General features: G+C 34.7%; 2 long non-coding RNA genes across 2 annotated transcripts in view; both read left to right on the top strand.

Moving 5' to 3' along the window:
- The first annotated feature begins 538 nt into the window (after positions 1 to 538).
- Positions 539 to 27,342, top strand: part of LOC148621340 (uncharacterized) — a 162,955-nt gene continuing 136,151 nt past the window's right edge. The window contains exon 1 of the long non-coding RNA XR_015921162.1: positions 539 to 621. This is a non-coding gene — a long non-coding RNA (uncharacterized LOC148621340). The remainder of the gene's footprint in view (positions 622 to 27,342) is intronic.
- Positions 1,200 to 3,370, top strand: LOC148621343 (uncharacterized). Its single transcript, XR_015921163.1, has 2 exons — positions 1,200 to 1,364; positions 3,077 to 3,370. It is a non-coding gene; the product is annotated as an uncharacterized LOC148621343 (long non-coding RNA).

The raw sequence follows: 27,342 nt of genomic DNA, 5'->3' as shown, positions 1-27,342 counted from the left end.
AGACGAGGTGTCTGCTCCTGTTGAATACCATGACAGTGTTCTTTAACGTGCGAGGAACGTGGTATTTATCAAAAACGGTCCACCACTATGGTTTGCTGTCAGGTTTCCAGCATACGTTAACGTACATGTATTATCATAGTCTTAGCCTAAATGTTAAATAGTAAAGTTGAATGGTATGATCATGAGTTGATTGATTAGCAGAAAATGTAATTGATGTAATGGATCTTCCGTTGGATTTTGTATTAGGCAGAAAATGAAACACCATTTCATTGGCTAGCATGCTCATTGGACATCAGTAGTTTAAGTTCTATTCAGGTTAATTTCAAATACCCCTTAAGCAATTTGACGTTTATAATCCTTTCAATCATACACCAATTAAACATGCTGAATGTTTCTTTAAGAAAATTCGTACATTTTATTTCTCTGACACGTTTGAAATGTCTCAGAACTATAATTCGTGTCCAGTGAATTACATTATTAATGTAATATTTTGTACAAAATAAGACAGAAAAACACTATTTTATTGGCTTCTATACTAATTTTTTAAACGAAAAGATTGAATTTCAGTGATGTAAACTAAATTCAGTTGATTTTAAATACCCATGTATTTCATGTCAACAGGTAAGCATGCTCATCTTTCCTTAACATTTATTAGTTTTGTACACACGAATATAACAAAAAATACATTTTGTGTGTGTATATATATATACAAGAACAACTGTACCGTATACTGGCTTCCGAGGCCAGCTTATCTACGGTTTTCCGCAAACTGCAGTAAGCTGGCCTCCGATGGAGGCCAGCTTATCTTCGAATGTTGTTGTGAGGATAATGAATCATGTTTGACTAATGTAATGTATATGAATGAAAAGCGCCGTGTTTATAGATTACAGAATGATTTTATTTTCAAAAATACATTCATAAATAAGAAATTTATCGCAATTTAAAGACACCTCCCCCCGAGAAAACATATATCTCTCATATCCGGTTTGCGGTCAGATTGGGTATAAGCTGGATCCTATCTTAAAATCAAGTTTTCATCTAGATATTTGCTTTATATGTTATATTTTATTGCACGAATCAACGTATGATTCTTTAACCTATATATTTTAAGCATCATATACTAGATATATGTCTCAATTTTAATGTTGTAAGAGATATATATTTGTTTTGCAATCTAAACATCCATTTTAAAAATATATGTGAACATCCGGTGTCATCTACGTCACAGAAAAATGGCGGAACAGAAAACGAAGCGGTGACCTAGATTCTAACATTGTTTTGTAGGATTTACAAATGGATTTACATCCAAACATGAAGGAAAGCAATTCTTCCGAGCTTAGATTTACACTAATAACAGTTAACAGGTTGGTACACGTATGAATTTATAAGAATCGATGAACAATATATGCAGGGAGGAGGGGATTGTAGAGAATGCGAACAAATGTTTTCAATTTTGTGATTTTTTGGCCAATTGTGGTAACAAATAACTACTAATATCAAGAATATCCCTGAAACCTCTTTCGGGATCCATCTATTCAAAGTGTATGAATTCTGATATTAGTATGGCTTCAACAAATAGCACCACGATTAGTAGCCACATACATGTTTACATGTATACATGTTATTCACTTCAGTTTAAAGAATATGAATACTTATAAAATAACTGCCATGCATGCATCTTTATACATCTATGATCACTATTAACTGAGAGTAAAACAGTGGTTTTACATAAACAGTTTTGTAGTATGAGACAAACTCTCCTGATGCTTAAGATTATCAATCATTGGACTTGTTTACTATATCTTTTAATGACAATATGAAATGTACAGCCAACAGAAAAAAGTTAATATCTGATATGTAACAAGAAATGATACATAAAGTGTGGATGTATAAGAAAACCACCAGTTGTATTTGCAATGCAAAACAAAAATTTCAGAGTAGACCTCATTTACTTGCACATATGCATTGTATGCCTTGACACAAATAACATGAAGAAAAAAACATGTGATAAAGGATAAAATCATCATTCGTTTTAACTATATGGCATGCTTTGACACAAACTTGACTGAATCAAACATTTATTCTGATTTGCCAATACTCCTTCATGAATTGTATTGTTCTTTTTGAAAGCTGTTATTGAAAAAAAAGATATTATTTTAATTGGAGCAGCAACTTGTTCCTTTAAAGCTTGCTTTTTGTGGTACAATTTATATACATTGCAGAAGCACATAATGAGCTGATGAATATCATGTAATCTATTGCTAATCCTTCTTTAAAATTATCTTTCTGATATCTGATATGTCTTCATTATACATGTATTTGTATACCCACTACAGAGATTTCAATGATTTAAGTTCTTTGAACTGAAAAAGCAACACTGAAAACAACTAGGATATAATTTTAACAGGGGTTCAACAAACTAACTTTCTAATTTGTTTAGTTCTAGGTTATTTTTCTTATTTTGTACACAGTTTCTTATTATGTGTATGTTGTGTTGATCTAAATATTCTAAATATAGTTCACTAATTTGCAGTGTGTAACTGTGAGAAGTTATATTTAGAAATCCTACATTGTAGTTAGTTTACACATAATTATAAGCTAAATGTGTCTGTACATGTTTATAAACAAAACAAAATTAGTTCCATTAGGGGCAATATCCAGTTATGTTCTGTCATCAATTATGTTGCAATTTTGAAAATCAGAAATATTTTTAAAACATGACTTAAAAATTCCTTCAAACATCTTATTGTGGTATAAGTATACATGACATTCCTTCAACTACTTATGTTTCAAAATGAAATGTGCCTTATATTTATTCATCCAACACTATAAGTGTGTACATTAAAGTGCAAAAAATCATTTCCAGAGGTATTGAAACAATCATAATAATCAAATCATTTTATCTTTATGAAGAAAATACAAATCAGTTGTTTGGTTAATTTTTTCTCATCATGATAATTCAATGACAGATATATGTACAAGTATACATTTACATAGACTAAAATGCACCACTTACATGTTTGAAATAATATCTATTATTTTATTTCTGTTTAATAACAGAATCTTTTCTTTTCAGACTACATCATATTTCATACAAAGACTTCTTGGATAATTGTGGTTTATATTGTGCAAGTATAGACAGAAGAGAGCATGAGGCTGAATTGATTTGATATTGTTTCAAATTAGCAGAAGTGTGTTTCATGCATGACTGTTTTATTGTGACGAAGAATTTTATACAGGAAACCTACTCTTTATACTACATGTTTTGATGTCTGGTAGGGAATAATAAATACATATGCACACTTGGATTGTACATGTTGAGTTGTATATTTACACATGTATGTAAAATTAAAATTCTATTGTTGCATTATGTGGATACAAACTATTGTGTTATGATACCTTGTACATGTGCTGCTTTGGTAGTTAATTTAAAATTTAAAGAGAGATTGTGGGGAATATCTTATTTCAAAAAATGTTAAGGACAAAATGACTAATTTAAACCAATGAAATAATTCAAAAACATTTTGTTGCTATGGATAGGGCAAAAAATTGAAATACATTCTTACACAAAGAAACACTGTTTACTTCCCAAAAAGCTGTTTACAATTTAGTCAAAAAATTAATATCCAATTATCCCACACAAGACCATCTATTTTTTTTTCTCTGTAAGAATCAACCAGTGGATGAAAAATCAATGGTATGAAATAAGCCTCTACTTTGATAGTGTGATTTGACTGCATGAATTTGTACTAACGGGATTAAGGAACAAAGACGAGATTATCCATGTTAGTTCGATAAATTCAGTTGAATGAACATTTCTGAGGCAGGTAACTCCTTGAAAGTCTCAGTTACTGTCATCTGTCATTCTAAAGACAAACATATCAAGTGATAATGGGCATTTCGACTGCAGAAGATACATGAAGGTACATGAATAAATTGTCATTTTTTTTTTGACATCCATGTCTTAGTTTCTTCGAGTTCTGTCTGATTCTAACAAATACTTGACAATGTACGTAAAAGTACTAATCTCCAAAAACCTTCAAATACGAGATTAAGTTGGGTTATTACTATGAATTCCCTAATGGCTATCCATTTAGAGGATGGGGTAGTTTTGAAAAAGCAGAAAACAAGTATAACATTCAATATACACAAACAACAACGTTATTGACTTATCTTCCGGACACAACAGCCTTAATTTCCTAGGCTTTGTAGTTTTTTAAAAATATCTCGACTCAAGCTCCTGGAGAACAAAAAAGAACAACATTCAAGATAGTAATTGCATACCATATACAAATGTAATAAAAATGAAACGCTCATGATTAGGTAATAGCATGGTTGTTCCTAGTACATGGAACTGATGGAGAGAAAGTCTTCCTTACTTAAAAATGTGACTTGCTTAGAGCGATGGTTGAGACACGTCTATACTTTCAGTAAAAAAGTACAAGTAGTCACTAGTAGAATAAAAGTGTCAAAACTTACATGTACCTGAATAAGGAAAGGAGAGAAAATAAGTACGAGCAGGGGAGGTGAACAGGATAGAAAGCAACAGGGAGGGAAGTGGTGGAGACTGAAATGTATATCAAAATAATTATGAGCCGGAAAACAAATGTTGAATGAAATCACAGTCATCAAAAAAGCTTCAAGAATATGCTTATACATGTCCTAGTAATGAAAATGGCCTAATAACCCGGTTGTTATCTCTTAAGACTGTTGTCGCAGAAAAAAATGATCCCTATACCTTATGATAACTCGAAGGAATTTCATGAACCAAAAGTTATTTCAGTCGGTAAAGATGTGGTAATTCTGTTTAAAAAGAACTGTACTGAGCTGAAACTTCTTCAGAATGAATGTAATAAAATTTCGTCAGTAATCTAAAACATGGAACTTTTGAAATTGTATTGCCTACTGTTATTTCAAACCAAAACCAATAATATGCAAAACATAACCTTTGCAAAACAAAATTCCAAGAAAGAGTTAAACAATAGACTTAAAAATTGCTATTCACTGTTATACAATGTAACAAGCACGCAGTGTTTAAGGAAATATAGTGACGACTGGTTGGCTCAGATTCAGAGTAATGTGTCTGAGTAGCATACCTACCTACTGACTTACATAAGTGAGCTGCAAGGCCGTAGCCAAGGGGTGCGATTGTACCCCCGTTTGAAAAAAAAAGATTGATTTACATCTTAGCCCCTAGTTAAAGATAAATCATATCAGATGACCAAGTAAAATTGCTTATCAGTGATCAGTTCGCACCCCCTTTCAGAAAGCCTGGCTACGGCCCTGATCTAACAAGATAAAGCTTAAAATCCAGCTCAGCCTGTCGGACTAATACAAAGGAGGCTTTGTTCGATTGGACAATGACCGTTTTCTCCCTGCACCATGAATGAAATATCTGCTATAGGACGTTAAGCCATAACAAATCAATCAATTCAATAATGATGATAACCACCTGTTGGAGTGACAACTATTCATACAACTTAAAGTTGCTGTAGCCCCCATAATATAAAGTGAAGTGGAATTATCAGGAATATTACTTCTACAATGTAAGCGGTTGGAATTCCGTTCCTCCATACCAAGTCAGAAAATAGCTTGCCAGACAACCTATAGCAATGCTGGCGTAAAGGAATATGTAAAAAAACGTACCGGACAAGTGTTCTGTGGGATAGCATCTGCATACAAAATCCGAGTAGAATAAACATTTTTATGAATATATTAAAGTGTAGGCACCATATAGGCGAGAGGTCTGAGGTACCAGGTCCAGGACAGAGCCCCAGGAGGGGGGTCGAAGCCCCGCAAAGGAAAATGGTTTTTACCTGTTAAAAATTGAAATACATGTATCTACTTTATAGACATGATTGATGTAGCAAACATTAAGTCGGATCTTCAAGCATGTCAAGCATTCTAGCATGTGATACAAATTATAAAAAGAGAAATCATGTAATACATTAAAAAAGTGAAATAAAATCAAGTCAGGTTGCAAACGTGTTGATGGACATGCCACCGTGATTAACAGCAGTCACGGTATTGTTCATGTCGTGATCAGTGGCGGAACTAGAGGGATAGTTTTGGGGGTTTTATTCAGTACAAAAGTGAGCAAATACTAGTATCAGACTTGAACTCCCTGTCTTCTTATACTCCTCTAGAAATCCGTTTTGGATTCGTCACTCTTGAAATAGTTCAAATTTTATTTCATGATGAAAATACATGTAATCTACCTGTTGGGAGTTGGGAACTTGAAAATACGTGTAATGGCTAATCGCCCCACAGAACGCCCAATGACCGACAGAATATTTTGCTTAGAAACTGATAATTCAGAGAGCTACAGTTTCTGTTGGATTTTCAGTGCTTTGATTACTATTTGTAACTGAAAGTTTCCAGACTGAACAGCTTCACTCTCAGTTATGTTGTCAGTTTGGGACGTCTCCCTCATCCATTTGAACATCTGACCCAGTGTCCTCACTTTGAGTCATGACTACAGTCTGGTCGAAATGTCAGGCTGATATTTGTTTTAACTAACCACGGGATTTATTAACTTTCTCATTTTAAATCGTGTATGTTTGTGTTGAATCTTTGTTCCCTTAATTACTCTTTCTTTCCAAACTCAAATCTTCGTTAATGATGGTAATAAATATGATTTAAACCGTATAGCTCTGATGTAGAATACTAAGGTACCCAACATCTTCATATTGAGGAAGTTGGGGGTAACATGGATGCCTGAGACTATTTTTTTTTAAAATTAAATGTGGGATTTTTCTTTTACTTAGCCATGGACAGAAAAAAAAACATTCAGTATTTACCCCATGGTAAGTAGTCAACACTGTAAGTTGTCAAAATAAAAAAAGAGGTGAACTCCGGCTACTGTTCCCAGCCCCCCTTCTTTTACATAACAAAATGACCACTGAATGAGAAAAAAGAACAGAATTTTTGTTTGCAAATTCTCTATTATATTGTTAAAGTCTTATTGACAGAAATTCATGACGTCTGGGTTGACACCAATTGAAAGTTCCAACGTCAAAGCTTGGCAAAGCTAGTTTGATTTAGTGGAAACAGGTATCACATCGTTTCCATTAAAACTGTGTTATACTCGCACAATTGGAAAATCTCCAAATACTGATGAGGTTTCGTGGGTTTACATGTAATCCCCGCTGTAACTCACATGGACCAAGGGTTACTCTCAGTACTGTAGAACTTCAGCTTAGCCAACAATTATAGAATGATGTAAGAGATTAAAAGCTTTGCTGAAATATCATCTATACATTTGAATCATACATCAATTACTAGTGCTGTTCTACACGAACTGTCTTTTCTAAAATATCGGATCGATTTACCTGTAGTAGAATACTTATGTATGCATAGAGTTTCGAACCAACATGTCTCTCAAAAGTCTTGGACATTGTATGTAAAGAACTAACTGCAGTAGGACGATAACAAGAAGGCGTCTGTTGGTCCTCTTTATACAAAAGCGCATACTCTTGTAAACATTTTTGTATTAGTAAAACACAAAACGATATACTATTGTTTATGAGAAAAAAAATCACTTTTGCAAGAATCTTTAAATTCTTGGACCAGTCGTATTCCCCTTTTAAATTCCTGACTTTTTTGCCCTATTTTTTATTAGAAAAGAGTGCTTACCTACTTACTCAAGTTTCAATGCGAATTCCAATACCAATCTACGTTGGATTTCGAGAAAAGGGACTTTCCGGTATGGTAAGGGCATGTGAAAATGTGAAAAAAAACTACGCCAAAGTAAAGTGAATATATCTTGACATGCATCCTGTTTAAACGGAATATGAACTTCATACTCCATGATATAATTTGTCGAATTCTAAAACTATTCTTCCCACGTGGACCTTGCATGTATATTAAAACCGGTGTTTTGTATACCTGTGTGAACTAAACTGGAAAACCTGGAACCCACTGCTTAAACTAAAATCTTGTCTAAACTGAGCCCTCTGCTCCTTACTGAATTTGGACAAATTCTAACTGTTAATTAAGTGTTTCACTTTTTCTACGGAACTGAATGCCATGCGTCTGGTCCTATTTCCTTCACCCCCCCCCAAAAAAAAAAAAAAAAAAAAAAAAAAAAAAAAAAAAAAAAAAAAAGGCTGCAGGCGTTGTTTTGCATTAGGCGTTCTTAATTCGTACAGGAAGAAGATATCGGAGATCAACCAGAAACATTTACAGCGTAAGCCCATCTTTGTAATGCCACACCATATTTTGAAACAAACTCATCAACTGGGATACCAAGATAATCGGTCGGAACGACGGACAGACAAGGGGTATTTAATCTCGTTTAGTGGGGATTTAAAGTGATAAAATAAAATAAAAATCAACACTAATGAATACACGGATGCAGAAGCTTATATCAGCCACTCTTTTATATCTTGACTTTTCAACTTATTATCTTGATTTTTTTTTTATATAATTATAAAGAGAGTGCCCAATGAAGGCTTCTATACACAGATCACAATAAGGTAAATTATACATGAATATTATAAAAACATAACACAAATAATTTGATAGCAATAGAAATGAGAAGTTCTTTAACCATTGTAAATTCATTTTTGTCAAACTTTACTTCCTCTATCCCAATAATCACACTTTTGCGAAAAAAAAATGAAGTGTTCGCCCGAAAAAAGGCACAATCGGTGTTGTTTTTGTACGTATATTAAATGGATTGGAAGTTTAATCTCTATTGTAGGATAATTTTAAATCTGTCAAAGCTCATGTACAAATGTACTGTATACCCCCCCCCCAAAAAAAAAAATATATATATAAAAATGAAAATGATGTGATGGAAAGGAATTGCCATGCATGTATCATGTTTGTCTTTCAATGTTTTGTTTGCGCTAGTCCTCTTATACTGTATTACATGTGAGTGTATGTACGATACGAAATACGTGTGCTGGCAAAAGGGAGGTCTATCGATAAAAGTGTATGGGGTGAATAGCATTGTCCATGAAATCAATTCTGATAGTACTCACTGCACTTTTAATGTTTTTTTTTTTTCGAGAAAAAAATATTACAAGTTAAAAGTCTACTACAAATGTACGTTAAGTGTGGTACCATCGTTTTGTTTTGTTTTTTGTTTTTTGTTTTTTATTTATATTATTTCTTTTAATAAGCCCTTTCCTGTCGATAGTATCGTTTGCTTTTTGTTCATTTACGCTCACATTCTGTGACTTCTCATCAAAGGAAATACAATTTAAAAAAATGGTAATGGGGGCAGTATATTTCATGTAAAGAATATCTACAAAAATATGGTATGTCTTTGTTAAAGACTAAAGGAAGGATCATTTTTCATAATCAGCTCAAGGGGGATACATATTTTTTCTGCGTTCATTGGTCAGAGATGAATAGTTCCCGGGGGACAACAGCGTAACTTAGAAAAATCCTGTTGTTACATGTATACTTCATGGATGGGTATTCGGGGGATGAGGTGGGAATAATTAAACAAAGTCATGGAGGGTAACTTGGAAAGGCTTCCTTGCCCGTCTTTCATAATAATACAGGTGGGACCAAATAATCTTGGTAAGTAATGTGAAAAGTTGCGAGTTATATACAAAAATATAATGTGATTTGACACGTCTCCACACAATAAGCTAATTTGCTCGACTAATTTGGTCTGATATTTTCATGCGGAGATATTGGTCCGTTGCTACAAATGGAAAACGCTATTGAAACGGCTACGAAAAGAGTGAACCTGCTTCTAATGATGGAAATGGGGGTTGTGTCATACGACACTATAATGTACGTGCCAGACATGATAATTTGTATAGAACAGATGGCACTCGCGTAACAGACCAGCGGCGGATTTAGGCCGAGGCGTGGCAGGTATGCGCCCTCCCCCCCCCCCACCTAAAATTTGCAAAGTATAGGTTTACAGGGGTATTTTTTGGCGGTTTTAGGTTGAAACTTTAATTTCTCGCTGATTTTACCACAAAGGATATCTACATTGCGCCAAATTTAGAAGAATATTTCAAAAAGCTAACCTCAATTTTTTTTTCAAAATTTCAATGTGCGCCTCCCCTAATCTAAAATCTTGGATCCACCCCTGCAGACTCTTGTAATGATATTTACCTTAATAATATTCAAGGTACTCTTGAAAAGTTCATATATGTGGAGCAGGGGTCGCTCGTTTTCCAACTTATGGACAATAAAAATAAGCTTAAATAAAAAGTCGTGAAAGGAAGCCGGGTTGGAATTAAAAAGGGGGAATTATGTGGAGGTGAGCAGGCGAGCTGCTCATCTGGCGGGATATGGCAATAATTTATGATAAATCGGATATGTCGGGATCCCAAAATTGTACGGAAGCTTATATTTTTTGGGTTGATTTTCGGTGTTATCGCAAAGATCGGTATTTGCTGATATGTAAAATAGTGGTTTTCTTTGTTACCAGAGAGACCGGTTCCTGAATTTTTACCATTTCCGAATCTTTGAACTTCTTTGAAAACACCGGAGAGTTCGGGTAAATATTTGCTATCGTACCGTATCTCTTGTCGTGTGTTATAATGGGACCAGGAGGATTGTAGCTTTTACTGGTAGCAGGGGGGGGGGGCTAGGCTTGCCCCGTTAGTAAATAGGCGGTCTAACTTTTGTCATCTTGCCATATCCTGTTCACGGAATCACTTCTCACTGTGGCCGTATCTTCCACCTAAAGTTTGTGTTATTCGATGCCAAATGAATCTTTCGATAATATTCCAGTATTATTCTATTATACCGTAGAAAACTCAGTGAATTCCCAAATGCTTTGTTGTGCATAGAAAGCTCATCATACAACATCAGTTTTGTGCATACTTGTCTGCTTCTCCATACTTTCTTTTCTGTCAGTTTTTTTTTTTTTATAGATGTAACAATATAGTAAAAAAAAGACATCAATCCATAAGTTTATTTCTCGTAAATTCTTGAGAAAAATAACTGAAAATTTATTTATAATTGCATGTATATGGCATTGCCTTACTATTCTGGTGTTGTTCTGTATTTTGGGTTTATTTTCAGTTTTATTAAATGAACTATTTATCGCCTGATAGATAAACAGTGCTATATTGCAGATATTTTGTTTCTCAAAATCTACATACTGCAGAAATATTACATTTTACTGATCTAATTCTTTATTATCCTCCCTGTAAGACACTAACCTACATTTGTACTATTAAGAATTTCTTTTTCATTCCAATACTTCAATGAAATCATGCTGAATCAATTACACTAACTCAGATAACGAATAAAACATGGTTTGATATTTACATGATTAGCCTACCACTATACTAGAAGTTGAGCGAGAAATTAAATAAGCTTAAATTGAAAGTCGTTGAGCGAGAAAGTAAGCCAATACAATGCATGTCGATGCTAGACCTGCTGACCGGAGAAGATTATTATTTTCATCAGAACATTTTCTTTGTTATTGTTTTAAAGATACATGTGTGCATCTCACCTACTGCCACTACGTTTAGAATATATGCGTTCAGACCATATCGTGTTTTCTTCACGGTCACTGCTTTTGGTAGGTACTGGAACACTCTGGAAATAATTTTTTTTTTGGCATGGCCTGGAATAAGAAGAAAATAATCATTCTGGGCTAAACCTCATGAAAATACCAACATCAATCAATAATTTGAAATAACTAAAAACGATAATGAATTGTAATCCTACCTTAAAGTGGAAAAAATTGTACGAGCTAGTGTTTTAGGTTATTTCTATTCAGATTCATCTAGCTCCATATCAAGGTCCAATTTGATAAGCAACCGATGGGTTTGTCGCGACTTTGGAACGCAACTGTATACAACCGATACAACGATCCGCTCTTGTCAGGGGGTAATGGTTATTCAACATATATTCTCTGAATATGTTTATTTTTTCTGCATAGTGGTAATAAGTTACGTTTGGAGAAAATGCAACGTCGAAAACCAACGACTGACTAAGCTTTGCATGCTTCGTACTTCCCTGGTACGAAGCGTAGTCGATCAAGGGTTTCCGACGAACGAGAAGATGCACGGTATAATATTTTAATCATACAGACCCTCCTTTAAACTAGCCGTACAGCCAAATAAAAGAAGTTCACACTCTCGCTTGCACCGAAAACAATGTGTCTGGCTATTGTTTTTGTTAAGATGTAACTTGTATAATTATTGCGAGATATGTATTCAAAATCTGTAGCGGATGTTCCCCGTTAATGTTGTAGATACATAATTTCGCATGATAACCCAAAAAAATATAATAATAAACAGTTCAGTTGACGCTAATAAGCCTCTGTGGTTACATGTACATGTTTGACATAATATACATATAAAAGGTTTATGAACTATCTCACTTTTTATCTAGTAAAAAGCAGACAAGTGGCATGCAGCATATTTGTATCAGTTTCATGTTTAACAATATACATGTTATAAAAACATGTAATTATTGACTCTTTTTAGTTTGGCTATGCATTATAAAATGGAATGTTTGAATTTGTTGACAACAAACACAATCATCTTAATCATCTGAGATGTAAGTTGGTTGTTTCTATGGTTTATAAGCTATTCTTTTTTTTAGACAGCAGTTTCGGTGTAATACTTAGATAGTATGTATTTTAAAGGAACATATTGGTATCAGAGAGGAGCCAGTAACGCGGGGGTATAGAGGTGAAAGATGTCTTTTCTTATATTTGTATAGTTATTGACCTGTATCAAATTAAAAGGGACTTCGTGTATGTACATGTACCTGTATGATGAATTGTCAATGTGTACATTTGTATTACTGTTTTTCTATATAGTAATCTTTATAATATACACGTATGTTTTATCGCTAAATTTAGGGCGAACCTTTCTTGGGTTAGTCCCAATATTATAAAAACCTTAATCAGGGGCTGTATTATTCCCTAATTAATTAAGTTTTCAGAATTTAACATAAATTACATGTATTCAGGCACATGGTAATTAGCTGACAGTTGATAAGTGACACGCGAGTATATTGCGTCTTTAGTGACATTACACAGTTACTGAGTGGAATTATTTAATATGTACTGACCAAGTGTACTGAAGACGAGAAATATGAATAAAATTTAAACCTTATACACATTTAGTTACACTTGTAACAACGATTAATTATTTTCATTGTGTGATGTTTAGTACGGAGGCTCATTTCCTTTACATCACATGTATCGTGCATGTATAATTCACACGCACAATTAATTTGCGCGTTGGGGTTTGAAATATGCAGCAGATAGATTACACACTGAGTAATACCATTTATAATCAAAGTAATATCTGTTTTCGATAAGTTACATGGGCTCTGTATACATGTTTTTAGAGATGCCTCATTGGAATAAATATAAAAATAGAACTTCATGTATGTCAGTGGTAAACTCACCTCAACGGTGCAACCAAAATTGAAATCATTAATTAAAAATATGTTTACATGTAATGTTAGACTAGGAGCTTGATACTAGTATTTCTGTATTAAATATTAATTCTTTAAAAAAAATGACGGTTTATGTTGATTGTGCCACAACCCTGTTGTCGGCTATTTATTTTAGATAATCGAATTCTTTGGGAAAAATCCACGATGATATATATACTTATAACTTAATTTTCCGTTTGGACTGATTTGTAAATATATTATGTATCGGACTTCATTTTTAGTTAATTCAAGATAAAAGATTAAAGATAGCGTGGGCAGCTTCTTTTATCTTTTCGCGGTTCTAGGATCTGTTGACACAGGTGTGGGCTTGCAATTAACAGACATGTATACACATAGGACTTCATATGGTGCAACATGATTATCTAATTATGAAACAAGTTTCAGTTTTTTTAATCAGGAAAACAATCAGTTTTGATCTACCACAGTGGTTTAATGCAAATGTTGCATAACAAGAACAATAAACATTTTACAAGATTTTTTTAATATGTTTTGTGGAGGAAAAAAATTGTCATTCAAAAGCTCTCACTTAAAAGAGTTGAAATCAGGGAAATCTGCCCTATACCGACTGTCAGAGGTTACAAGACCTCAAGTTTGGGACCCCCCCCCCTCATGTTTGGGGTACTACCCCTCATATGGCAGTTTTTAAGTCAATTATAAAACTTTAAAGTTATCTAAATACATGCATGCAATTTGTTTAAAAGTGGGAATATTTGTGTAATTTTAAGTAACTTTTGAAAATGAAGTACATTTTTTTTTCATTATTTCATAAGTTACAGGCCCAAGTAAACGCAATATTTCAAGGCCCACAACTATTTAGATATATCCTGGGTAGGAAAATTGAGAATATTATACGTTTGAAGTGCCTCGAATAAAACGTTTATTTCAAATTATAAGGAATAAGTGAACAATAGCGACTTTTAAAAGGTAAAAAAGAACTACATAAAAAATATAAATTAAAGGTACAAAATTGACAAAATGACAATATGTCGTGAAATGTTAAAGTAAAGGTATATCTAATATTTAGATATTAGAATAAAAAGTATCTTTATTCAGAAAAATATACTTCAAATACAATAAACATCCCCGCTTTTAAATAAAATAAGACAATTTAAAAACATTATAATGCTATAATGGATGAATAACTCATGTCGAGACTAATAAGGTTGTTGAGAGCTTTGAATTAAATTGTTGAGACAGTTTAAGACTTAGTTGAGACTGGTTGAGACTAAGTCGAGACTATTCGAGACTGGTAAGACTGTTTGAGACAGGTCAAGACTGTGTCAAGACAAGTCGAGACATGGTCGAGACTAGTTGAGACTAGTTTGGACAAGGTGAGACTCGGTCAAGATAATCCAAGTATTTTTCAGACATATTTAGAAAAGTTAAGACAGAGTTAGCACAAGTTAGAACACAATATGCCCTATTCAGACTTATATAACTTAATAGTGTTTTTAGCGGTCACTTATATAAAGTTTAGCAGACAGAACCCTTCTTTGTCGGATACCACGAAAAATTGGAACCAATCCTCCCAACAAGATCAGTGTACATATTGTCAAGGGCTAATTTGCCCATAATACCATCTTTACAGGGCGGTCATAATTGAAAATTCGGATAGTGAGTGCAAATCAGCATGATTATGGTGATCTAGTTTTGTGACAATTTTGGTTCCAATCCGTTGGACTGTTTTTAGGAATATATAAGAAGAAGGAGAATAAGGGGACACTGACCAAAAATATGTTCCTATGTTTCCCCACTCCGTTTAGGAAACAAAATGAATGAAATTATTACATATTGACAGAACCATTGAAATAATGCCAAAAAATTTTTTTAGTGTGTAAACATGTTATTTACACTGTTCTAGGTATCGTCAGATTAGAATTAATCATCCATATAATCAATATAGTCGACAGTATAATTAGCGGCAGTTATAATATTATGACGTCATTTTGAGACTTCGTCAGCTGTTTCCTCAAAAACGATGTACCTGTGCCTCTCCTTAAAAAGAACAGTCACTTGGAGGTGGGAAATAACAGACCCGTCAGTATACAATGTACTACCAGTGGTTTTGAAGTTTTTCTGGAGGGCCATATACCGGCAGCTTATGGACTTGTTTAAAGCATTGTTCATGCGTCATAGTCTGCTATTAGGCCTGGGTAATACAGCACTCTTCGAAGTTATTGAGGAATGAAAACAAGCAGTCGATAAAAACATCTACGCTGCTGCTGTGCTTATTGGCCTTTCGAAAGCTTTCGGTTGCCTACCACATGGTCTTTTTTTATTAAAACTACAAAAGTACAAGATTAAAAATTGAAATAAAAAATTCAGTTTAGACAGTAATGAAATTAAATGTTAAACTCCTGGGTGTGACAATAGACTATCAACTTAAATTTGATAAACATGTATCTGAAATTGTAAAAAAAAGCTGCAAGGCAGCTGAATGTACTGAAACATTTTCGAAAACATTTAACAAATTTGGGGAGGCAAATTATCTACTATTATTTCATCATGTCAAACTTTAATCATTTTTCAATTATTTGGCATTTCTGTGGGGAGGCACATTTTTGTAAAACTGAAAAATGGGAAAAAATTAAGAACGCGTCTTGAGATTTATTTACGAAGTCTATAACAGCCCTATGAAATTTTACTTCGGAAATCTGGTCTTCCAACATTAAAAATAAGGAGATTATGAACAATGGCTACATAAGTTTTTAAAATGCTATCCAAACAGTCTCTTTTATACTTACAATTACTTATAATTAAATGCATAAATACTTCTTATACTTTTGGAAAGGCAAATACAGTAGAAAAACCACAGGTAAAACAACAATACATGTATTTGAGTTACACTGATTCAGATATGGAGAATCAATATATGGAATGAGCTGCCTGATAAAATTCGAAAAGAAACCTTGTACAATGCAAGAGTTTCATTAATAACTGGAATGGCATCTTATGCAAATGTGGTTCTCGCAGTTCTTGCTAATCATCTTTACTCATATAGCTTAGCATGGTCTTGCCTTTATTTTACTCAGTAATTTTACTCAGTTATTTATTCATGAAGTCAGTGCTCATTTAAGCTTTCAGCTTGCTTTGATTAGTTTATCAATGTGCTTTTTATAGTGATTTAACATTGCATGTACTTTAATTTGATTGATTGATTGTTGTTGGGGTTTAACGCCCGAACAGCAATATAACAGCTATATTCAGGCGATGGACATTATATAGATGATAAAATGAACATGAAATGAAGATGATAATGAAATTAAAATTGGGATGGGCACAAGGATAAAAGGGTTGACAAATTTTGGTTGCCACTAGAAATAAGGAGAGGTGGATAGGGTCGGGCAATTTAGCCTCCTGTGGCGGAGCGCAAAGGTTCAAACTTTTATCGAATACCACAGCAGGGTTCTTTAATGTTCGAGGATTGTGGCATCTTTCCCAACACGGTGCACCACTGTGCTTTGCGGTCAGGTTTTCTTATTATAGCCCGACGATCCAAGCATGTAACATGCCCGGGGTACCCTATTCCACCACCTGGGGCACACAATCCAGTTGCTGTGTGGGCACAGCGCCCTAGCCCCGACAAGGGTTCTGAGCACTGACTGCTTAGGCGCCTTTAACGACAAGCTTATAATCAGCGCTACTGTGGGCCTTTTGACACACAGACCCGCACGGGACACTAATTTGTGTGTATTTTAATGATATATGTATTGCATGCGTCTAATTAACATGCATCTGTATATCTGCATGTTTGCAAGACATTTGTGTACTTGTATGTGTTGTTTTGTTTTGTGAATTGGTATAAAAGCTCTACAGAGCTTATGTTGTATGTAATGTTTGCATTCAACAGAAAATAAAAAAAAATGTTCTGTACCGATCTCTAACAGTTCGGTTCTGTTCTGTGATTGGAAAGTCTCCAAATACAGTGTCGGATATCCGAAAAGGATTCCCGGATGGAATTCATTTGTGTTGCAAAAATGTGGTAATCTTGGGCAAAACTATGGCTAAAATGTGGAAGTGCTGAAAACACCACTTTCATATTTTTGGGTCAGAATCACGCATTTTTTGGTTTTTTTTATTTACCCAGAAATTATACATCATATGTTTTTATTTGTTGTGATTTATATTCCCCCTTCTAAAGTGCTGTGGAAGGGGTAATGTCTATCAGCTGGGGGAATGAATCCTCCACCCTGGCAGACTAAAAAACACAGGCTGGGATCGAGTGGTTGTTCTGGTAGAGATTTTATGTCGGTGGACAAAGTTCGGATGTTGACGAATTTATATAATTATGTTCTTCTACGGTAGGATTTTCTGACAACTCACAAGAAACCGACAAGTTAGCACTCCAATTATATTCTGTTATATACAAATGTACATGTACATGTTTATTTTTGTTCCGTTTGTTTTTGTTTTTATTTCTTTTGTTTTTAGTTTATGTATAGGTGAATTTAATAAGTATCAAGAAATGGCCACATTGAGTACTTTCTGTATTTTTTTGTGTTTTTGGATTTAGTGTTTATATCGGCTCATTATGGCGAAACCAAGATACCAATTATTGATACCCCTTCACCTGAAATTCAGTGAATGGCAACAATACAGTATAAACCAATTCTGCTAACTGGAAGATGACAAAACCCTATATCAAAAGATTAAGTCCAGAAGTACAGCACAGCTTGTTGCATTATATCAAGTGGCAAGTACCTGAAAAGTGTAACGAAAAGGGTAACAGACAGATGGACACCTCACTCCTCTTGCTTTGATATGGCGGTATAAATGAATATATTCTTGTTTGCAGTATATTGATGTCGTATTATTTGTCAAAACACTATAATATTAAATGTCAAGCCCCCTTTCCTCTAGGCCAGCTAGCACCCCCCTTTTCAGAGCATGCCGATGAGTATACCGGTAGTAAATGAAATAATTCACGAAGCGATTACTCTGTCAACCGACAGTGGAATTCCTTAGCAATTAAATTGTTATTTTGTTCTGAAGCAATAGATACGGCGCTCGTAAACCACGTGATTAAACTGAAATCTGACCTATGTGTTTGTTATATTATACATTATGTGTTAGTACACTATATTTTAGTAATTTGAATATTTCCGTGAAAGTGAAGTTTAAAGTATTTTTATCGATTACGGAGAACAGAAGAAATGTTCAGAATGTGAGTAAATCATTAATTTCAAATCAATATATAAAGTCGTACAAATGTAACCGAAACCAAAAAAAAAGGCATGGGGGTGATGTCCCCCTTTGTGAAACTGAATGTACTCGGATTGCAATTAATAGATCGGTCAATGTTGCATGCATGATCTTTCCGTTTCACAGTAGACGAAGGAAAAGAAAAAGAAGGCTTATTTTGCTATCGACGGCATCGTCACAAAACATAACAAAATGATTAAATAAATAAAGGAAGGACACGTGTAATTTCTCAAAATAATGTGAGTGAATCATTAATTTCAAATCATTATATGAAGCACTTGTATAAAGTCGTAGAAATGTAATGGCATCTTAAAGGCCTGGGGAGAGGCTGAGAACATCATTTTTCAAGTAACTTATTAAAGTGGTGTATCGGAAATATTCTGTCTGTCTGCCTTGAAATATTCTACTGGAAGGCTTTGCATCATATTTAGATCTACATGTAGGTGATAGATAATTTATGTCAGACCACTGATTGGGAGGTGGTGGTAATTCCAACCTGGTTGCACTTCATTTGTAAGGTTGCTCACAGTATTTCTAGTTTTCAGTTGTCGCCAGAGTGTGTTCTTATACACTGTGAGCTAGTAAAAATGTCTATAATATTTATTATGTTTTATATTGGCCATAATACTATTATTGTACTTTAACCAGTTTCTGAAAAGTAGCACCTCGATCCCTACTTGCTATAGGGCAACACATTGAAATTAAAATCTGACTTATTGAAAATACATCTGTATTTATAATATTTAATTAGAGTATTTGTTCTATAATGTTTTGTTGTAATGTAGAGGTGTATATTTTCATGATAATTAGTTGCATGTCTAGATAAGCATATTTTGATTTAGTCATTGCACCATTAATCTTATACCCAGAAGTTTATCTTTATTATAATTTTAAGTGGTTTACTATAGGAAAGATGTAGGATGTTTTTAAGTAGCTGTCAAAGTTTTTTATTTGGTGCTAAGTTGGTGTTGAATTGGTGCTTAATTTAGGTCAGTTATGTAAGATATGATAATTAAAATAGTTGATGTGAAATTGGTGTTGAACAGTATATAAGGGCTTTGATTTTCAGTTTTTTTTTTTAAATTGGATCGAACTTTAGTAGTGGAATAGAATGGGATAGCCCACCAAACTTGATGTTGAGGAATATACGGCTGCAGGAATGTTGTTTTTGAGAGTTGCAACTTGCCGTAACTGGAAGTTTTGACGTATACTTGCCTTAGGGTGCACTATACAGTTACATTAAGGCGCACTGTTTCGCGTTACCCCGGTCAAATTTTGTAAAACTTAAAATTGAAAGTTGAAATTTGGTGGATATATTGTTTAAATGTGGATAAACATTTATACATAGACAGATGTAATATATGTTCTGGTAAACAGGTGCAATTTAAATGAAAAATGGTATCCGGAAGGTTTCAGTCTCCTGCCGTGTTAGGTTCTCTCCTCAGCATCAGATGACTGATTTTCAAAATACCTTATTTTGCACGAACTTTTGGGACTAAAATTGTGAGAGAATGAATGGAAAAGGGTCAATTTATTTTTACCTTTTTTCCACCTACTCTAAGCATGCTTTCATCCTGTGGTAGTGTCTAAGTGCCTGATATTTTATAAAACATAGTATTTGGCTGTTAGTTTTTGAAAGGCACCCCTGACTTGTATTGAAACTCAGTAATATTTTTTTCAGTATGTTACCATGGCTACTAGATTTTATAAGAATAATCACTAAATTACTTATAAATGACTTGAACCTCCACACACCAAGGATTTGAAAAAATATGCACTTTTTTTATGACAAAACACTAGAAATTTCTGTGTGGACTGCCTCAAAACAGCTTTATTTCAACAAAATGAGACCAAATTTTCAGAAATGACCTAACTGTATTGTACTACCTTAACAGGAAGTATTTGTATTCTGGACAATATATTCCGAGGTTCCGGACAATGGTCCGAGGTTATTGTGAATTATTGACGTTAATATACATGTAACTTGCCTTAACATGAAGTTATTGTGTTCCGGACAATGGTCCGAGGTTCCGGACAGTGGTCTGAGGTTCCGGACAGTGGTCCGAGGTTATAGATTGTATATTGTTGAAGATAGTATAACTTGCCTTAACAGGGAGTTATCGCTGTATGGAGAATTCCTCGCTTGTTGATGTCTGTTGTATTGTTCCCCTGTGTCATGTGAATCCAATCCGTATTAAGGAATTCGATAACTTGATTGAGCGCACCGTGTATGTGAGTTTTCGTAATTTCCTGATGTCGAAATAACTTTTCATTCTGTAACATGTATTTTCTGTATAGTCGTAATAAATCGTAGATTAGTGACAATTCTCTTTATTTTATACCCGCCTGGAATTGTGAGCAACTTGGCATCAGTGGTTAAAACATACCAGCCAAGAGCTTTGCACATACTCGGCCGCCATGGCAGTAACTTAAAGTTGTTTTTTACCGGACACAAATTCGGTACCAGTATTTATGTTAATTGTATAACCGACAATTTACCCAACACATGTGACAGTTCATTTGAATCGAATTATTCTAGGACAGTCGATTAAGAACTAAAGACCGAAGAGGATAAAACAATTACGTTTTGTCTAGATTGCCAATTTCTTGGCCAGATTTAAAAAAAGTTCTAAACTCTCCATCACGCTAGGGTGTTGGTATCTTACTACACATATGTATCAAAGAGAATAGACTTGTTTTAATTTTGTGACTTGAACTAGTATAAAGTTGAGACCGCAAACAGACATTTCATTTCTCCGCGCAATGGTTGTAGAGTCAAATTGTACATGTATATCTCTATGAAATCGTATTACAAGGTTCTATACAGCAAACAAGGTAGATTTGGTTTTATGACATGCAATTTGTAGGAAATAGAATCAAACTGTGACCAAAAACATGTTCATGATAGTTAACAACACATACTTAATTACCGCCAAGTTTTCTATTTTAGAAATATTCTGATTGCGTGGTCAGTTACTGAATAAGTAGAAAACTATAGGCCCAAGAGAGCTTGAATCGCCAACCTGGTTAACCATATGCTTTTTGAAAAAAAACTTGAGGAATGAGACAGGCTAAGTTAAAAATCAACTGAATGGTCAAATGCTGGAAATGCTTTTAATGTCATTTTGATGATCTGAGCCAGAATTTGGCTAAAGGCAACAATTTTTTAATTATTAAAAAAAACTGGCTTCCGACCCCTAAATTTCAATTTTAAGTCGTTAATATTTTTACCGACTTTTGCACTTGTAATTTCAGTAAATAACATTTGCATATCATTTGCTTGAATATGTAGTTATACGACACATAATGATGCAGATCCTCGCCGTGTTTACCGCCATAGCGTCATAGTTCTAGCTTCATACGAGATAAAAATGTACCTCTTAAGTATCAAACGTGTGTTCTACGTGTGTTTCTTGCTTGTACGAGAACGGGAAGTTAACATGAAATCATTGGTTAGCTTTGAACATAAGCCAGTTTCCGATTCAGGCACTGTGACTCATTACAAGACAATATATATCATATACATTAGCACGCCCCAATATTTATGAATAATAGCCAGCTGCTTAATCTGGTCCCTAAACTGGTTCCCAGGTCAACATCATTAGCGACACAAACGCTACAACGTACCTTTTTAAAACATATACACATTTCTATGCGTGTTTTTTTACTTGCATTAGAACGGGGAGTTTGCATTATAATAGATAGAATAACCGGTTAGTATTGAATTTATGCCATATTGCCCAGTTTCCGATTCAAACAAAGGCGTTCCTTACAACTGATTATATAAAAGTCAAATATATTATAAGGACATCGATATGTATACACACATATATAGCCATTGCCAGTTGTTTGATCTGGTTCCGGGTAATTGACAACATTCGTGTCATCTCGGTTACATTTACATGTACGAAAGACTGCGCAATCGAATCAAGGAAACCAAGATTTTAGCGGAAGTCACCCGATTTTAGAGCATATCGTATTTGTACCATTTCGGATGTTGAAAGTAAACCAAAATTAGTGACAGTGAATACTTGACGATTAGCGACTTGGAAGACTTCAGTCTTTGATTAATATAGGCAGCCATATCTATTTACGAATTAAATAATCCCGACAGTCATTTTGAGCACAATACACTAAAGAATTGTCATGCTTGTTTTCATTAAATGATCTTAATAAATGGTTTTAGAGAAGATTTTCAAAGTTGTACATGTGAAAAAAAGCAAACAAAAACTGCTTCGGGGGCCGTAACTCCTACATCAGTCGATGGTTTTGAAAATTTCGGCATAGGTCCGTCTAATGATGCTGAACGATATTATTCCCTGCCAGAATTTCACTAAAGGCAACGGTTTTTGAGTTATTTGCAAAATAACTGCCTACTGAGCCCTATGTTTCATTTTTAGTAACGATGGCCATGTTTTTTTCATGGATCAAAAATCCCAACGGATTTGTGCAGAACACCCTAAGGAACCATGTTTGAAACCTGTCGGTCAAGTAGTTTCAGAGAAGATTTTTGAAAATTTGTCCACGACGACGACGGACACCAAGGAATGGCATATGCTCACATGGTCTTTGGCCAGGTGAGAAAATTGAATTGTTTAATCACTTTTTAAACCCATACCCCCCCCCCCACAAAGCAATATGTATAGGTGTACAGGGTACTTCGTCAGTCCATGTAATCTTGTACAATTCTATATTTTAAAACCTTGTCAAGATTTGATCCTGTGTTAAACATTTAATAGTAATCCAAATCTAGAGCTACATCAAGTTTGAAAGTTGTGTCCACAGTGTGTGTACTCTCCCTGTGATATTTCCATTGGCCGATGCAGTCGTATTAAGCTGTGCCCGGCGAAGCATGCTACTCTTGACAGGATCACCGGTGAGGATCACGAAGTGATCCGAATTTGCTAGGGTGGGTTGAGGGATGCCCCCACAAGAAGATTTTGAAATATTAAACCTCAAATCTTGCATTCTGAGAGTATCTTGAATAATTTTTCAACAATTTTCTAAGGGAGCAGCCCCTTAACCCCCCCCCCCTGGATCCGCCACTGGTACATGTATTAAGATTTTTCGATTTAATTAATGCCCCTCTTGTCAAATGAATGAATTTGTTCCAACGTCGAGCTCTGAATTCGTCAAGTGTTCCCATGTACTGCCTTTGGGATATTTTATTTGGTTTGGAAGGGGTAATCAGGTTTCAGATTTAACACCAACTACTTTTTTGTAAGTTTGATGACTTCAAACGTGCTACTTTCAAGAATAAGAATGTACAACATAAATTTTAAGTGATTCTTGAAGGTTCTTAAACTTGGATACCAAAATGATGAAAAGTAAATACAATACGAGACAGGTATAGTGTGTGAAATATGTAATTTGACACCTCATCAGTTTTCGTTGTGAATTTGGGTCAGCTAGTGCTGAAACTGTGTATTACATGACATCATCAGAATTTATCGTGTAGCTACATTCATGTGTAGATCGATTCTGACTTACACATGTTACCAAAATTTCATGCCACCCCCCCCCCCTTTTTTGAAAAAAAATATATATTAGCGAGATATAACGTTATAGAACCCATCAAAACAATATTGAATTCATCATATTTTCGGTATTTCATGAAGTCGACTCATAGTTCAGTCATGTATGCTATCATCTCAGCTTTCACGCGACCTATATAAATGTCAAAACGTCGACGTACATTTTCCTCTCTTTGCAGAAAATGATAATCTCTATAAAAGTTGACTTGGGTAAAAGCATATGGGTCTCTATATAGATTTGTACTACTGTTGGTTCCCTACCACGATGAATTTACCTCTTAAGAGGTAGGTTCAAAAAGGTGTCAGATCTGGCACTTTTTATTCTGAGCTACCGCTCTTATTAAGGTTAATTTTAATGTTTGGCTCATAATAACCATAAAAATGGGCCCCTGTGGTTGTATCAAGCGGCACCCTTCTTTATTTCTTTTTTATGCAAGATTTATAATAAATTGAAAACAGTCTTTGGACTTGAAAATAAAGTCCTTTGAGCAACGGGGGCGTTTCACTGGTTGCGTATTTCATCATGCAGATTACAAATTGATACATGTACATGTCGGTATAAGGGTATTCCCAGACAAAATACAATGTATACATATATGTATACTGTGCCTCAGATGTACACATGTACATTCTCTGATATTGATGATGAAAAACATCTAAAATTTCGATTATCATGTACCTCTGCTCCTACTTTAAAAATTAAAAAAAACGTAAGTAGTAAGATATGTGTTCAAACTTTAATAGATTTAACCAGAATAAAAAAAAAATTATTTGGGCAATGCGGAAATATTAGTCTCTATTTCTATATTTTAATCATAGAGAGTAAAAAGGTTTGTTATTATTTTTCTGACTATTTTACATGTGGTACGAGGTGGCATTATAATTAAAAAAAATGTGTATATATTATTCGCATATTTATGCCTGACATAAACTACATCAAATTTTATGTAACTAAAAAAAAATCAGTTTTCGATTTATTTCGCGTCATTTGCCACCTCTAGAATGCTTATGCAAGCACAAGTACCTATTAACAGATAAATGTCAAATGTTTCAATAGGTTATTTTAAATCAAAAGCGTTCGCGCCCCGTTTCATTGAAAAAATGTGTATTACGTTTGCTTTGTTCCTTTTGCATTAAAGCCATCAAATCTTGTTAAAAAGTAAACATGTATAAAAAAAAAATAAAAATTTGGGCAGCTCAACCAGCTGACCAAGGTCTTGATCCGCCACTGTTCCCCATCTATAACATTTCACCCGACACGAAAAAGTAAAATGAGTGAATTTTTTGGTACTATCCACATGCTTGATTCTAAATTGTTAGTTAATTGTCCAATGAATAAAATACCGACCCGAAACGAGTAGCGATACGATGTTCGAACGCACCTCTTTTCGTGTTGCTAAGAAAGAAGACTTGTACCGTCACGCAATGACGATGCCGTGAAGGACCAGGTCTATTTCATTCGGAAAATTGTGTTCTCTGAAGGATAATTAGCATACCATGTTATAGCATTCAAAATGCGATGCTTGATGTGCGATTATTGTCAAAGTTGTACATGCGATGTTTAATTCGCATGCATGTATGTGAGATGAGGTTTATGCTAGTCTTGCCTGATGCTGGCTTGAATTGGATAGACCAAAAGAATTTTTCTCTTCAAAGTATGTACAGTAATACACGATATGCATGCATTTATACTATCAATAATACAACTTAGTTACTCAAAACACAACCTTGAACTTGAACTTAGATATCTTTTCACATGTGTTGCAAGGGCGATACAAAATTAATTCCTTTCCCCTGGCGTTGGTTCTCATCACTGACATTAGGCACAGACACTTAGATCGACGGTGTTTACATAATGATTTGTCTGAGGAACGTGTGGTTAGTAAAGTCCCGTCATTGATAGAAGCAAGTTTTTCAATGCCTGTGTTCTCTAGTCGGCCTGCATGTGTACATGCATGCATGCATATAGCATGTACAATGTACGTCGGGCGGATCACAGGATCTTTCTCCCACTATTAAATTAATCCCTTTTTGGATTTGCCAGTGGCCAAAAGAAAAAATATCTCCACCCGTGATTCCCAAAAGGGATTAGCCATTAAATATGCAGCCCCACTAGTATGTAACCACAAAAAGGTTGATCCCTGATTTGGGTGTGTCTTGCTTGTTTAACTCATTTTTTTCAAATAAAATTGGTTATGTCAAATGATAAATCAAATGGATGATGATTGGGGGTTTTTATGGTCTTGACTATGCTTACGGATCTCGCACAAGCGCCCCTTACAGGGATTCTGTTAGTAAATGTCTGTTAGTAGTTGGAGGTAGCAGAGCCCAGCCTTTGGGATACCCGACCGAAGAACTCAGTCAGAGTATGTTTTACTAGCAGCTGGGCTGCTCTGTTGACGCTCTGGCTTACTCCCATACCCCATATGGGTCTGAGAGCGTTTCCCCACTCTAACTATTTGAGAGTACGTCAATGCGTAGAGTGAATCAAATGGGGAAAAAAAACAGGTTATATATACTAGTGGAGTTGCATATTTGATAGTTGGAGCAAGCCCCTGTGGTGGATCCAGGAGGTGTGTGTGTGTGGGGGGGGATTTGGGTTGGGGACACAAACTGTCAACTTAGACCCCAAGAGCTACATGTATATAGTTTTTTGGAAAGAATATAGAATTCTATAAATCGGTCAGACTACACAAGGAATAATATAGGCTTGAAAATTGATTTAGGTGTTTATGGTCCCAACTGTTCTAGAATTAGGGACTTGAAAAGGACTTAAATGAGCATTTGAAAGACTTAATCTAAAAAATTCGAGTAAAAGCATAGGAATGTCTATGATATTGTTCCATAATATTTTCTACCTTAATGGTCAAGACTTCGATTGATTTTGGTGATGAAACATGAACTTTTCAGAAATTAGGGGCCAAAAAGGGGGAGTTGAAGCATGCATTTTCCATGAAGGAAATAGGATTAGTTTTGCAGGTTTAACTTGAACCATTTTGGAGTAAGGGCCAAAAAATGACCACTTTCGGTTCTCGTCAAATGTGTCAATGCTTGCCCCCAACTGTTCAGGGTTTGACCTCTACGTATACATGAAGCTGGTCCCTGTGAAGTACTTTATCTCTCAAGAAGCATTATTTCTGTCTGATTAATTAATTTGATTAGATGAATATTGTTGCTATTTCACTTAATAAACTTCATTGCA

This window comes from Perna viridis, chromosome 3, assembly GCF_037379345.1.
Source record: "Perna viridis isolate PV_CMFRI_1.1 ecotype Kerala chromosome 3, ASM3737934v1, whole genome shotgun sequence".
NCBI classification, from domain to species: Eukaryota; Metazoa; Mollusca; class Bivalvia; order Mytilida; family Mytilidae; genus Perna; species Perna viridis.
This window is presented reverse-complemented; position numbering and strand designations above follow the sequence as displayed.